This window comes from Coloeus monedula, assembly GCF_965178545.1.
Source record: "Coloeus monedula genome assembly, chromosome: 4".
NCBI classification, from domain to species: Eukaryota; Metazoa; Chordata; class Aves; order Passeriformes; family Corvidae; genus Coloeus; species Coloeus monedula.
In genome coordinates this window covers 24047970-24061402 of record NC_138784.1, presented here as the reverse complement: position 1 = coordinate 24061402, position 13433 = coordinate 24047970, and the positions used below count along the sequence as shown (strand labels likewise).

Sequence of the window (13433 nt, the reverse complement as noted above, 5' to 3'; positions counted from 1 at the left end):
TTTTGGTATAATGCTGCTCACTGCCTGCCAGCTAAGAGACCTGCGTGTGCATATATATATATATATATATATATATATAATTTTTAATGCATAAGGCTGTTCCCATGTGCCTCTGCTTTATGGGATTTTTGGTGTTACTGAGAGACATCCCAGGTTGTGAAGGAGTGCTGCTGAAAGGGATTTTTAAGTCTCTGAAGGCTAGGAGAGAAGCAGGAGGGAGCTAGATAGTTTTGCAGTTTGGGACTTTGAGGATGAGGGGAGAAACTGTTTCGAGAAAAGCTGGATGCGAGGTTGTTTTTCCAGAAGTGGCACAGTTACTCAAGTTTCTGGTGGAGCATGGAAAATAATGTCAGGAAAAACATGTGTAAAGTGTTATATAGATCCAGCAAGCAAAGTAATAGCTTATACAAAGGCATATATATTTTCAGCCTTTTAGCAAGGACTGGAATTTCTTTTGGAGCAGTCAGCTCTTAGACTGCTCAGTCATAAACGTGCAGTTTTGTCTGCTCCTCGGCACCCTTGAGATCAGCAGTTTGCCCTTGGGTTTCCTTACCTAGATATGTGATGGGAAGAATAGTTGGATCCCAAGTTTTCCTTTTGGTTTGTTTTTAAAAAAACAAAAAAAAAAAACAAAAAACAAAACCTTGTTGGTAACTCAGAACTTGGGGGCTTTCTGCCTCTGGCTGCTTTGAGTCCAGCTCCCCATCACTCCCAGGAACAAACACTGGTTTATTTTAGCAACAAAGCAAGCCTTGGAACCCAGGCAGAAGGATTTGACTTCCCTCCTTTGCACATACACACACTATCTTTGTTACAGGGTAACTTGATTCTGCACAGGGGTATGCACACTTGCCTGGTTTCGTCCAGCAGGCCCTGATGGCAGGCACGTCCACCTTCCCCGCTCAGCCCCTTGCCACAGCCTGGTGTGTGGGACCCCCACTTGGGCTGCTGGTTTTTAGGGAGAAAGACTGGGCAGGCCCCATGGCTCAGCTAAGATTCGTGCTTGGTTTGGTGGGTGGGGTGAGAGGAGAAGTAATTCAGCCATGCTGCTGCTGATCTTAGATAAGGAATAAACAATGGAGATGTTCCTTACTCTGCTGAAATGGGGAGGATGAGTGTGGGAACAGAGGAGAGCTGCCCTGCTGTCTCACCTCCTGTGCTGAGGGGTGTGTGAGCACTCTAGTATAAAATAGAGGTGTTAGCTGGCCTAAAGATCAGCTTTGGCCCAAAAGGTGAAGCACTGACCTGGATTCTTAACAGAGGGCTGTGTTTTGGGATGCTTGCCAGTGGATGAACCCCATGGGCTGCTGCTTCTGCCTGCACCCTAAACTTCAGGCAGCACTACTGCTGTGTTTGCATTGCAGTTTAACTTCAGAGAAGTGGGGAAAATAAATATTAAATACTTGAATAGCTGAAGGAGTTTTAAAGACATCATCTGGGCACTGTGCCATGATAATTAAAAAAAATTAGTGAATTTTTGCTATCTGGTTATGATCTTTCTCAGTACAGGTTACACTGTTACTTTCGGGGAATCTTCTCGTACTTGGACCTTTCAGGGACCTTTTTCTCTGTGCCCATTTGTGTTTCTGCTTTAAGCTCTTTTTATCCTGACAGGCTACATAACCTTTAGCGGTGAGAACAAGAAACCTCGACTGACAGATCTGGTTTGGTGTGGGGTTTGTTGTGCCTCAGCTGTGCCAGTTTCTTGCTTCCCTGCTCACAGGTTCTCCTCTGCCTCTCATTCTCTTCTTGTTGCCTGTGCTATCTTTTTTTTCTGTTCTGTGCCTCTTGTCCTTGGAATGTCAGGACTTCAGTAGCTGCATGGAGATTTGTACTGAGTCATTTCTTAATTCAATGCATGAAGCTACATTAATGCAATGTTAAATTTGAGGTTTTAAATATGCAAGTCCTGAAATCCAGAATTAAGATTCTCACAGCAACCATGATGTTTCTCCCCCAGCCCCCCAACCCCCCAGGGGTGCATGTTACAGAATTATCTTCTTTGAAGAGATTGTGCAGTATTGAGTGCTGTCAGGTTTGACAAATAGTAGAATAAAAAGGAGAATGCACCTTCCTCTGCAGCTGTGGTGTGGCGTGGATACTGAACCCAGACGTACAGGCTACCTGCAACATCACAGTCCTTGATTATAGTGCTGGAATGAAGTGGTGGTGTAGCCTTGGTTCAGTCTGACATTCCTGCTTGCTGAACTGTATTCCCTGGGGGGGAACTTGTTGCAGGATACTCTTAAATATTTGAGAGCCTTGTAGACTGCAGGAGATTGTGGGCTGTGGAGAGCTGGAGAGTAGGAAACTTAAAATATCTGTTGTGATGACCTAATGCTTGGCATTGTGAGCGAAGTGAAGGCGGCAGACTATCTGTGCCATTAAATATCAAGAGAAACTATTTATCTTAACACTTTTATTGTGTAGGATGCAGTTGTATAAAGTCTTTCTGAGGCAGAGATGGTATGATAGTCTCTCTGATGTTGCAAACCATTTGAGTGCATTGTCAGTGTTGAAACTCAAGGTGGGTATTTGCCTTATGGATAGGAGGTGCATACAGGCGTTCTGTTTTTGCAGCCAAGGGTTTTGTTTGTCAGGGACCATCTAACTCTAGTTTTGTTTCTTCTCACACTCATCCCCATTTGTGTGCAGCTGTCTGGGCTCTTGAATTGCTCAAGAGAGCTCCTAGTCATCAGTTCTCTAACTGGGACATGGGTAATTTGGGCTACGAAGGAAAGAGGGTCTTTGTGCTGAGGGCGATCAGGAATGACAACAGGGGGGCAGGTGTTGTGCTGGTGACAGCCAGGAGCAGAGTGGTTTGAAGGTGAGAAAAGCATTCAACCCTTTACTGGATAAGAAAGACCGAGTTTTTTCATTTATGAGCAGATGAATCTTTGTGTACTGTGAGTCATGAGATACAATCTAGAGTCATTTCATTCCAAGTATTTTCTAAAGAGCATGATGTGTTCTGAGAGTTGCATGTATGAATGTTGCCTTGTTGGAGGTCTGTTGTAACAAGAAAGGTTGAAAGGAAGGGGCAGCAGCCCTTCAAAGCAATTTATCAATCATCCTTCTCCTGTGCTCAAAGACAGCTGAAACTATCAAAGGCAGGAGGGACCAAGGTAAGGGAGGTCCATGCTGTTGCTAGGCTTCTGGTAGGAAAGCGCTGGATTCATTGCTCTGTTTATAGTGGGTATGGATAATTTCCTCATTTCTCGCAGCCATGTATAGAGTACATGCTGTGTGTTTGTCAGAGGGCTGGCTGCCTATTGCAACTAGAAATGATTTCTTTCTCTAGAGCCCCCTGAAAGTGAAGATCTTACCTAGACCCACTAATTACCATACAGCAAGAATAGTGCTAGTGAGCTTGCCAAGCTCATTTTGAATTTTTTCATTGGTTTTCTTCCTGACCTGTCTTTTGCTTGCCTTTTTGTCACTTAAAAGTCTCTCTTTGCATTCACTGGAATAATTTTTCCCTCTAGGCTCCGAGCTCATCAGCTTTACCACCAAGGGATTGGAAAGCCAACTCTGCTGCCAAACTTGAGTCTTAGCAACGAGCTCTTCCTCACGCCAGGTCTCTCTATTATTTGTTTGGTCTTTTTTCATGAGAGGTAGCTACTGCCAGTGAAAAGTATGGACATTATGGCATGGTTTTCACTGCATGAGTTTGATAGCAGCAAAACAAGTCGCTCTCCAGGGAAAACTGCCACCCTGCTCTGCCTGGGGCAGCTCTTGCTGGGGAAGTCTGGCCGTGCCTCTAGGTTTTTGGCTGGAACCTGTTTGGTAGGCATGGCAAATGCACACGTCAGCCATCACTCGAAGCTCTGACGGGAGGGAGAGCGCAGGTGCTGCATGTGAAAGGTGCGCGCATGGCGTGGTCAGTGCTGAGAGAGGCGGAGATGGGGTTGCCTCTGGGAAACTGTGCGGATGTAGAAAGGTTTTCCTGAGTGAATGTTAGAGGTCAGGTCTGGGTGAATTTCTTTGAGTATGTTAAAAGACATTTTGTGTTAATACAAACACTGATTTTTGGATTCTTGCTCTGGAGCAGAAAAGCCCTGGAAAATCATAAAATGGAGCTCATGCGAAAATCCTTGAGCTAGTAGCCTGTAAGCTGATTCCCCAGCCTGCAAGTCCCTGTGGTGCCATACTGTGGCATGCATACATAGCAGCTTGAATCCAGAAGTAATATAGTTATGTTTGTCCAGCACTGCAGCTGAGATAATGAGTTCTGCTGCTCGATAAGGTTTATTAGCTTTGGTGCAGCACCTCATGAACATGGTTATACTGCTTCCACACTCGAGCTGCTCTGTGCACAGCTGGGTTGGGGATGTCTGCATTGCGTTCCTCTGGGGCTTTGTGTGACAAAGCAACTTGCATCTATTTGCATCTAGGGTTTTATACAGGCTTTGGAGATTTGGGAAACAGAGAAAGCAGAGTGTATGAAAGAGATTATATAATGTGACTGCCTGTGTTATTAGAGGACTAGAGTTGATAATCCAGGTGATCTTTCCAAATTCTGTGTTTCTGCAAGCCTGTAATTGTGGAAGATGCCAAGGTCACTGCTGAGACAAGAATGCCCAGTGCAGTTCAAAAAGAGAAGCTATTGCAAATCAAGGTATTGGCTTCAGAAGATGAAGATTCAGGATCAGGATGGTCTGTTCTGTAGGCTACAGTGATTTTTTAATCTGGTTTTATGTAAATCAGGTGTACAGCACATTGCCATCATGTTCAGGAATTCCCTTCTCTGATGAGTCTAAACAAAAGAATTAGGGGGTTGTAGGCTTGCTCAGTTGGTGAATTTCTCCAGCGGCTCTTCTGCCTGACTGCTGTATTCCCACCTGTCCAAACAGCGATGAGCACGGGGGACTCTTTGCTGTAAGCCTGTCCAAGTCTTGGAAGACTGACAGGGGCTGGGTCCTGTTTAAGTCAGTTTTTCACAAAACAGCCTGTTTATCTTGGAAGGAAGAGAATAAACCGTAAGAGAATAAGGAGAGAATAAACCTCAGCCTTCATGATTTCCAGCTGAAAGCTTGAGGAAGAGTGCAGATAATAGCAATTTGAGGCTGAACATCTGTGTTTCCTGCACTTGCCATGGTGCTTATTTGCTAATCTTCATTCCGTTAGTGACAGAACTTTACTGTTTTCACAGAATCACAGAATTCTTAGGTTTGGAAAGGACCTCTGGGGATGATCTAGTCCTATCCCCCTGCCAAGGCAGGATCACTTAAAGTAGGTGACATAGGAACATGTCCAGGTGATTTTGATGTCTCCAGAGAGGAAGACTCCATGACCTCCCTGGGCAGCCTGTTCCAGTGTTCTGCCACTCTCAGTGTAAAGAAGTTCTTGTTCATCCTGAGGTGGAACTTCTTGAGTTTTGGTTTATGGCCATTGCTCCTCATCCCGCCACTGGGCTCCACCAAAAAGAGCCTGGCAACAACCTCTTGGCACCCGCCTTTGAGATATTTAAATGCATTAATGAGATCCTCTCTCAGTTGTCTCTTCTCCAGACTAAACAGGCACAGTTCCTGCAGTCTCTCCTCATATGAGATGGTCCAGACCCCAGATTATCTTTGTAGCCTCTGCTGAACCCTCTGTGGTATCTCCTTGTCTTTCTTGAAATGTGGAGCCCAGAACTGGACACAGCACTCCAGGTGTGGCCTCACTAGGGCCAAGTAGGAGGGGGAGGATCAGCTCCCTTGACCTGCTGGCCACAGTTTTTCTGATGCACCTCAGGATACCACTGGCCATCCTGGCCGCAAGGGTACACTGCTGGCTCATGGTCAAGTTGTCATCCACCAAGAGTCCCAGGCCTTTCCCTGCAGAGCTGCTCTCTAATAAGTCCTATACTGGTACTTGGGGTTATTCCCTTGTTGAGCCTCATTAGGTTTCTCTCCACCCAACTTTCCAGCCTATCAGAGCTGACCTAAGCCCCAAGATAATGGCAATGGTTTAGGAAAGGTCTCTGAGTGGACCTGAATTGGGGTTGTTTTTTTGCCACAGCTCTAAGCAGTCACTAGGGTAGCAACTGTGTATGTGTGCATGCTTAACCAAAAGTATGTTTGGACTTAGCTGGAAAAGATCCCTTCATAGTTCAGCAAGGGCTGCTGGGTACAGCAGGAGCTTGCGTGATGTAGAGGAGTCAGACAAGATGTTCTCTGTATGGAGTGGTCAGTTTGGGGAAGGAACTGCAGTCTGTATCTGCAGTGCTGCGGCTCTGGATGGTACCCCGTACCCAAGGCAATGGGAGTCACCCTGCAGCCATGCATTGGAGAGGCAAGCTGTGCTGGTGGACCAGTGCGGAGAGTTCCACATTGGAAGTGAAAACAGGCTTGCAGAAAATTAAGAAATCCATTGAGGATGTGCTTTGTGCCCTCCAGTGCTAAATTCTTTTGCTAAAAATGTTAAAGATTCCTCAAAGCTGTGAAGAAGCTTAAACAAGTAATTAAGTTTCCTTTGTCTGTCCCTTAAATTTAGGTTTCATTGTTCTCAAAGTCCTGTGTCTCATGACTAATATACTGCCTGCACAATGCGCTGGCTGATTTTTTACCAGATGGTTCTTGGGTCTGTAGCTGAATCCAGGGCGAAGGCAGTTAAGTTATTCTCCTGCCTCAAATGAAAGATGCTGTCCCCCACACAATGCTCTGATTGAATCTTGGACATAAGGCAGTAATGAAGTGAAAATATTTTGACCAGATGACAATTTTTTAAGATATTCTTAGGGATTATTATTCATGATATTTAAGGAGCTGGCATAGGATGATACTAGAACACTCCTCTGTACATTTTTTTATAATTTATAAATCATCTAGTGTTGAAACAAAGTTTAAATGCAGAAAAAATGCTGGAATTCAAATATGTGTATGTGGCTAGAAGATAGAGAATGTGCAGTGTGAACTGCCTGTCAATATCTTTTCACTTTTCATTTCTGTTGTAATGGCCTCCTTTTTCATTCCACCCTCAATCATGATGGTGATGTCTGCTTGCCTCCATGACATGCCTTTTGGATGGAGGACCCTTGTGAGTAAAGACAAAGCATCCCTCAGGAAGGTGCAGCATAAGTGGGGTGCATATCTCCATGAGGACCATCTCAGCAGCACTGCAGAGCAGTTTTGCTCTGAGGTCTGTTGGATCCAGCAGTCGTTCCAGCTATTTCCCCTCCCCGATTTATTACACTGTGATTTTGGCTGCTGCTTGAGTGAGGAGGAGCAGTGAATGGCGATTACGTTTTTTGGACCAACCAGCTGAAAAGGAGAAGCCCATTCAGCATAGGTGAGGCTACTGACTGTGACATCTTTTAAGAAATGGGTGGTATTGGTGTTTTTAAATTTTAGTGTTGGGGAAATTTTTCTTCTGCAGAAGATAATTTCAGCAGAGTGTACACAGTGTATGTATAACTGCTGTTTTTAAACACCTTTTGGACTGAGAAGTGCTGTAGAAATACGAGATGCTTTAATGTTTTTTCCTTGCACGAGGAATGCTGCTCTTCAATGCAGCTGTTTAGCTGTTGCGAACAGGTGTGCAATAAACAGCCCTTCCCTTTTCAACCAAGTGTGGTGGTGATGGATACCCTCTCATTTAAACATGCATGTTTTTCTCTCCTACAAGAATTAAAAACTTTAAAAATAGCTTACATATCTAGAAAGAATATCTAGCCTTGTCCTGTTTCCCTCTTCCCCTCCCCCTTGCTACCAACTCAAATTACCGACAAGCTTTGGAAATTTCAGGGCAGGGGAACAGAGGTGCAGCTGGCCTGCATGTGTTGCACCAGCTGTAATGCAAATGATACATGCTGAAAGAGGCTTTTCTCACTTTTGTAATTCTTGGATATTGTTGTGCAATGGGGACATGCGACAATTTGTCTTAAATGTGTTTGCTGATATGTTCCGTGGAGTATACTGCATCCTTTGTTCCTTGCCGGCAAGAGACAATATCAAAATCCAATTGCCCGTTGGCAGCATGTCTGATTGCAGCTGGGACTGTCCTCCTGCCTTCCCCATCTATCAGGCCTGGGGTGATCCCATCGCGCTTGATACCAGTTAATTTAAGGCTGGTCAGAACACAGACTTTGGTAAATCCTCAGCTTTCTTGGCTTTTTGGACAATTTGTAATAAACCACAATTTTTTTGTTCTTTGTTTCTGAAAGTGGCATTACCTATTGCTCTTCTGCCTGAGAGGGCCAAAGGGGAAGTGCTTGGCTGCCTGTGCCCCAGTTGTTTGTGGGTACCAGTCAACTTTTCTGCTGCTTATCTGAAGCAGTAAAAGTACGGGCGCCGGAGGTTCAGTTGTGTAAAAACAAAAGCTGATGTTGGTTTAATCCCATTACATTGCGTTGATCTCTCAACCACTGGACTCTTAGTAGGATTCCAGCTTTAATCCTGTAAGGATCAATCTGGCCCGTTGCTTTTCTGTCCTGATCCTAAATCCCCCTTTAATCTTGTTAATTATACCAGGCCTTTTTTGGTTTCATTTTTTTCCCTCGTGGTCCAGCAAAACCACATTAAATCTTCGTATTGCTGTCTCTGACCTGGTGTTTTTACCCTTTGTTCATCCTGTTGAGGAACAGGGTTCTCCTGAAGGCTGGTTTCATCATTCATAGCAGTGCATTTGATGGTCTGGTGTCTGCTCCTTCAGACTCCTCTGGAGTCAGCTAGTTATGCTGTTGTGCTGAATCCCTCCTGTTTCTGTCAGGATTTTTCTTTTTTTTTCATCTGTTGTTTGATACTGTGCTGTCTGAAGGGGGTGGGGAATCATGGAACATGACAGCCACTTTGAAATTGCTTTCTTATTTTAAAGAAAAAGGGATTTTGGAGCAGAATCCCATCATTGGAGGAGAAGACAATGTCAGGGAACATGAAGCACTGCTCAGGTGGTGAGGCACATGCTCTGAGAAGACGGGAACCTGTTGCAGGGCCTAGGTAGTTCCCAAAGATATATTCTGAAGGTCACAGAGAAATTCAGCTGCTTAAATCAACCTTTTTATGTTTATGTGTGTTCGGGTGGCTTGAAGAGAGGAATAATGCACATTCAGACTTGAGGCTCTTTATCTTCACATTGCACTGTCTGCAGGCCTCCAAACCCAGTGCTGCCTTTTCTGTGTAATGCACAAGGCCAATTTCTCACTGTGACAATCTGCTCCTGGCACTTGCAATAGAAACTAGCAGTGCTTAATGTATTCATCTCTGGTATTTCCTATAGTGTAAAGAAGAAAACCAACCCAAAATTGCACCTACATTTGCTGTAACTCAATCAAGAGCTGACAGATCATTTCTGGAACATGTCTGTGCTGGGATCTTGACTGCTCTGCCAAATTTTATGCCTTTATCTTGCAGTGCTGCTCCTTTTCTCTCCTCTGTCCATGCAGCTCTGCCTCACCCAGCAGAGGCTTCTACTTTTCCAGCCTTTCAGCCAAACCCTGATTTCCTACCCCCTTGCCAAAGCACCATGGGGCTGATACCTCTCCTTGCCAGAATGCAGGCTATAGGTATGGGTCTGCCATAGAAGTAGCCAAGGCGATTCCTTTTTAAACCAGATCGAGGGGAAACCAGGTTTGAATCACAGAGGATGAGCTCTATGGATGCGTTTATTCCAATTAAAGCAGCTCTTGTGCTTAGTTTTTGGAAAATACTTAGAGCCGTGACAAGGAAAAGCAATTGCTTTTAAGGAAATGTGGGCATTTTTCCAGCAGTTCTAGGGTTAAGGAAGTTGTAGAGGGGTGATGTGATGACAGTGTTCCCTATTTTTGTGTGTTGCCAGTAGCGAGAAGAGGGAAACTTTGATTTCTAATCCGCTTTGGAGGAGGCTCCGTATCAGGGCTGCACAGAAACATCCAGTCAAGCAGCTCCTTTATCATAAAGGGGATTTTAATTAAAACTGTTCTCGCATCATGAGCGAAATGAGCGTCAGTGCCAGCCAGCCCTGTACTGGGCATTTATCTCCTTCAAACCACATTACCAGTAATTGCTGCATTAAATCAAAGTCGAGGGAGATTACAGGTCTGAATTGGGCAGGCGGCCGGTGCCAGCCTGGGGAGCTCCATGCTGCCGAGCCGCTGATACGGGAACCCCCTCCGCCCCCCAGCTGGGGGTGAAGAGTCGGAGGGCTGCTGGATCCCAGGGAGCCCTTCTCATTACAGGGCACGAATTTTTGTCATAACCTAGGAGGAGTGGCAGGCTGTATGCTTGGAGCATTTTAAGCTGCTGGTGTTTTTCTATTAACTTCCTTTTAAAACAAACAAACGCAATAACAAAACAAACCCTGTGGCATTGCCATCCCATTTCTGTCTCCTGTTTGGATCCACCACAGATGTTTCCTTTTGTTCATCTTCTACTGCTTATTCCAGCCCTGAAACTTAAGAATAAATCACCTCATGTCTTGATACATCCCTTTTTCTCTACCCTCCTTGCCACAGCTCTGCTATGGAGCTGCTAACTTGGTTCCCCTCTGTCCTGATACGGGAGAGCTTCTCCCCTTCTTCACCTCTCCCCCTGCTGAGGAATTGTATCTGCCTTGACCTGTGGTTCCTTTGCCAACTATGGCTCATTAGTTCGTTTAATTATTTTCCTAGGTTTTTAAGCATTCTGTTGTCTCTAGGTCTAGAGCAGCTGTTTCCCTTCTTGTCCCTATACTTTAACCTTGGTGACTCTGAAAAACTCAGATCATCCTAGCATTGCTCTTGCTTCCACACTCCAAACCTCTGTCAGGGCAAGGCTGAGGAATGGCCATGCCCACATGAAGTCTCAGGCATGTGGGCTGGCTGAGGTAATTAGATCTATGTGGGCAATCATTGAATTACCAAAATGTGACAGCTGGACTTTTCAGTGGCTGTTATTACCTCTGTCCCATAATTGTAAGGAGGGTAAGCCAGGAAGAGAATGCATGAAGAAAAGCATGGGGTTTTTTCCTTCTAAAGAGTGGCTGTCATTTTCTTTGTTTTTGTCTTGATGGCAGTGCCATATTTTCCTGTTCTATTGCAGATAGTCTTGGGGCAGTTGGGTGGCAGTGATGGTTTTTCTTCATTTTGCCCAGAGGTGTTGGCAGTCTGCCATTCTGAAATTTGCTTCCTGCAGTGTTTGCACATCTACTACGTTCCTCTGCTGCAGAATAGGACCTCATTCTCAGCACTGTACTGAGAACCTGGTAATGTATGTGAAAGATGATGCTGCAGCTGGATCTGCCTGCTAAAACAGGTTGCATGCTGTTGAGCTGTATTAGGTTTTTAAGATTCACACAAGTTTTTCAGAAGCTGTCTAGTTCAGAGCAGTTGCAGGAGTGTGCCTGCTGTGCCCCTTCAGAGCTTGAAGTTGCAGCTTTCGCTTCATTACAATGTGAGCTTGAGATGCAGCTTAAGTATTGCCCTACTTTGACTGTGGCCTACGCATGAATCTCTAGCCTGAGATAAGTGGTTCTTTTAAATTCATGCTAAGAGACCTGTAAAGCTGCAAAGGCTGAAGTTTGAGTGCTCCTGATATCCCAGCGATAATGCAGAGGAGTTGCAGTTAATTTTTGCCTTAGTAGTCCTGTTACCATGAAGTGAGGGTAGTCCCACTGCAGACTAACTGGAGAGTTGGCCAGAGAACATGAGCCAAGTCTTTGGTGGCGATTTCTTGATAGTGAGAGAAAGCAGAGATACGGGTTTTTGTGGGAGCCAGGAAACCATTTTTATGGCATCATGGTTTTGGGACAGAGAATGCAGGTAGTGTGGCAAATTAGGGTGAATGTACATGAGTGAATCTTTTTATAGAGGTCACAGAAAGCTGATGAAAGAGCAGGTATCTTGATTGTGCAGACAGTGGAACCCGAGAAAGCCCTCAGTGGTTGTTGTCCAGGGATTTCTGCTGCTGTGGCTTGTTTTAGAACTTGCTGGGAGCTGAAGCTAGCCTGCAGGAAAGGACTTTGGACTGAGCCATGTCAGCCTTTATTCTGTTCTTCTGGGTCTTGGGGAGAAGAGTGGGTGGCAGTTATGTGCCCATGGCAGACCTCTGTGCCTGTGTCCTGGGACTCTCTGTGAGAATAAAGAGATTTCCAGAAGTTTTCTCTCTCCTGCTTTCAGAAATAGATAGGTTTCAAAAATCCAAATAAAAAAAAAAATCTAGGTGTTTGCTGTCTTCTACTTTTTTTGTCTTAGTCTGAGGCAGAAAACAATATGAAGACTACTCCTTGCCTCTGAGCTGGCATACTCTTAAGATACCTCTTTCTGTTCTCCACCGCAGCCTTATGCTTCTCCACTGAAACCACTGGAGAAGGGACACAGCAGTAACTAGCACCTCTGCCTCGAGACAAGTAGTCCCTGCAGTCCCCCCTACATTAAAGCATGACTTGCTGCTGTCACCATTCATTTAGCCTGTCTTGGCTCTCCTCTTTCCGGGTAAACGGCATCATTTTTGCCAAACCTCAGCTTTGCATGCTATTTCTGGATCCTTTCTGTGCACTCAGCAAATGCACCAAACTCTTCACTGCAGCACTTCTGGTTTTTTTCTCTTGAATCTCTTTAGAGCTGCCTGAGTTTGGGATTTCTAAATTTTTTTTTTTTTTTTTTAATGGGAATGGAGGAAAAAACGGGATTCATCATCTAAAGCTGAGCAGGTGGGCAAGATTTTGAACTGAGGCCTGCAGAAATTAATGGACAGATGTAATTCTATCATGAAATTACCTTTGCAGATTTATGCTTTAAGTGTCATATTTTGTATATTGCTGTCCTGGAACTGTTTCCAGATGAATTCCTGAGATTTATTTGGTGACCTGCTGTTGCAGCACCTAAGGGTCCTGCCTGTGTGATGTTCTCCAATTCCTCAGTTCCTGCCAGCAATACAGTCTCAAACCCAGCCATCACACACAGACAGTGCTGCCTGTTTCTTTCTTTCTTACTTTCATTCAATTAAGAGTTTTGTTTAATATTTTTGATGTGTTTTGCCTCTTGCTTACACAGTTTCAGGGTGTGGGCAGCTGCTCTGCTGTTCTGATTGCACCAAATTGGGCAGGGAGTGCTTTTGCTCCTGTGTCAGAGCAGCAGAATGCTGTCCCTGAAAACCTTTCCCCCAAATCCTGCTTTTGTTTGTGTAGCCGGGAAGCCATACTAATCTAAGGTAGGGATAAATTTAAGTTCATACTAGCATAATTTATTGTGTGGCCACTCGTTAACTTGGAACAAGTACCTTATTCTATTTTAGTTTGTCACGTGGAGGTAATTTGATAAGCTGGGAGGCGAGGTGGGGAGGAAAGTCCGTACCAAAACCGTATCTGTTAGGAAGCAAGTGCTCAGCTGGATGAGTAAGACGCAGCCACACAGCAACGTTCTGAAATGCTCTGCAGTGGTTGATCATGTTCTCCCTTCACCCCAGGGCAAAGGCGGGGTGAAACATGTTGGCTCAAACCGTTGTTGAAAGTGGTTTATCCCATGAGCCGTTTGCTGGGATAGACTGGGAATGCATGTG

At 44.9% G+C, this 13433-nt stretch overlaps 1 protein-coding gene across 9 annotated transcripts in view; it reads left to right on the top strand.

Moving 5' to 3' along the window:
* The window catches only part of RBFOX2 (RNA binding fox-1 homolog 2), a gene marked incomplete at its 5' end in the record, with an annotated part of 172308 nt that overhangs the window by 58434 nt on the left and 100441 nt on the right, over nucleotides 1-13433 (top strand). Inside the window, one exon of one of the 9 annotated variants that reach the window (XR_014226351.1) lies at nucleotides 3486-3577. The exons of the other annotated variants lie outside the window; for them this stretch is intronic. The remainder of the gene's footprint in view (nucleotides 1-3485; nucleotides 3578-13433) is intronic. 9 annotated transcript variants of the gene reach the window in all.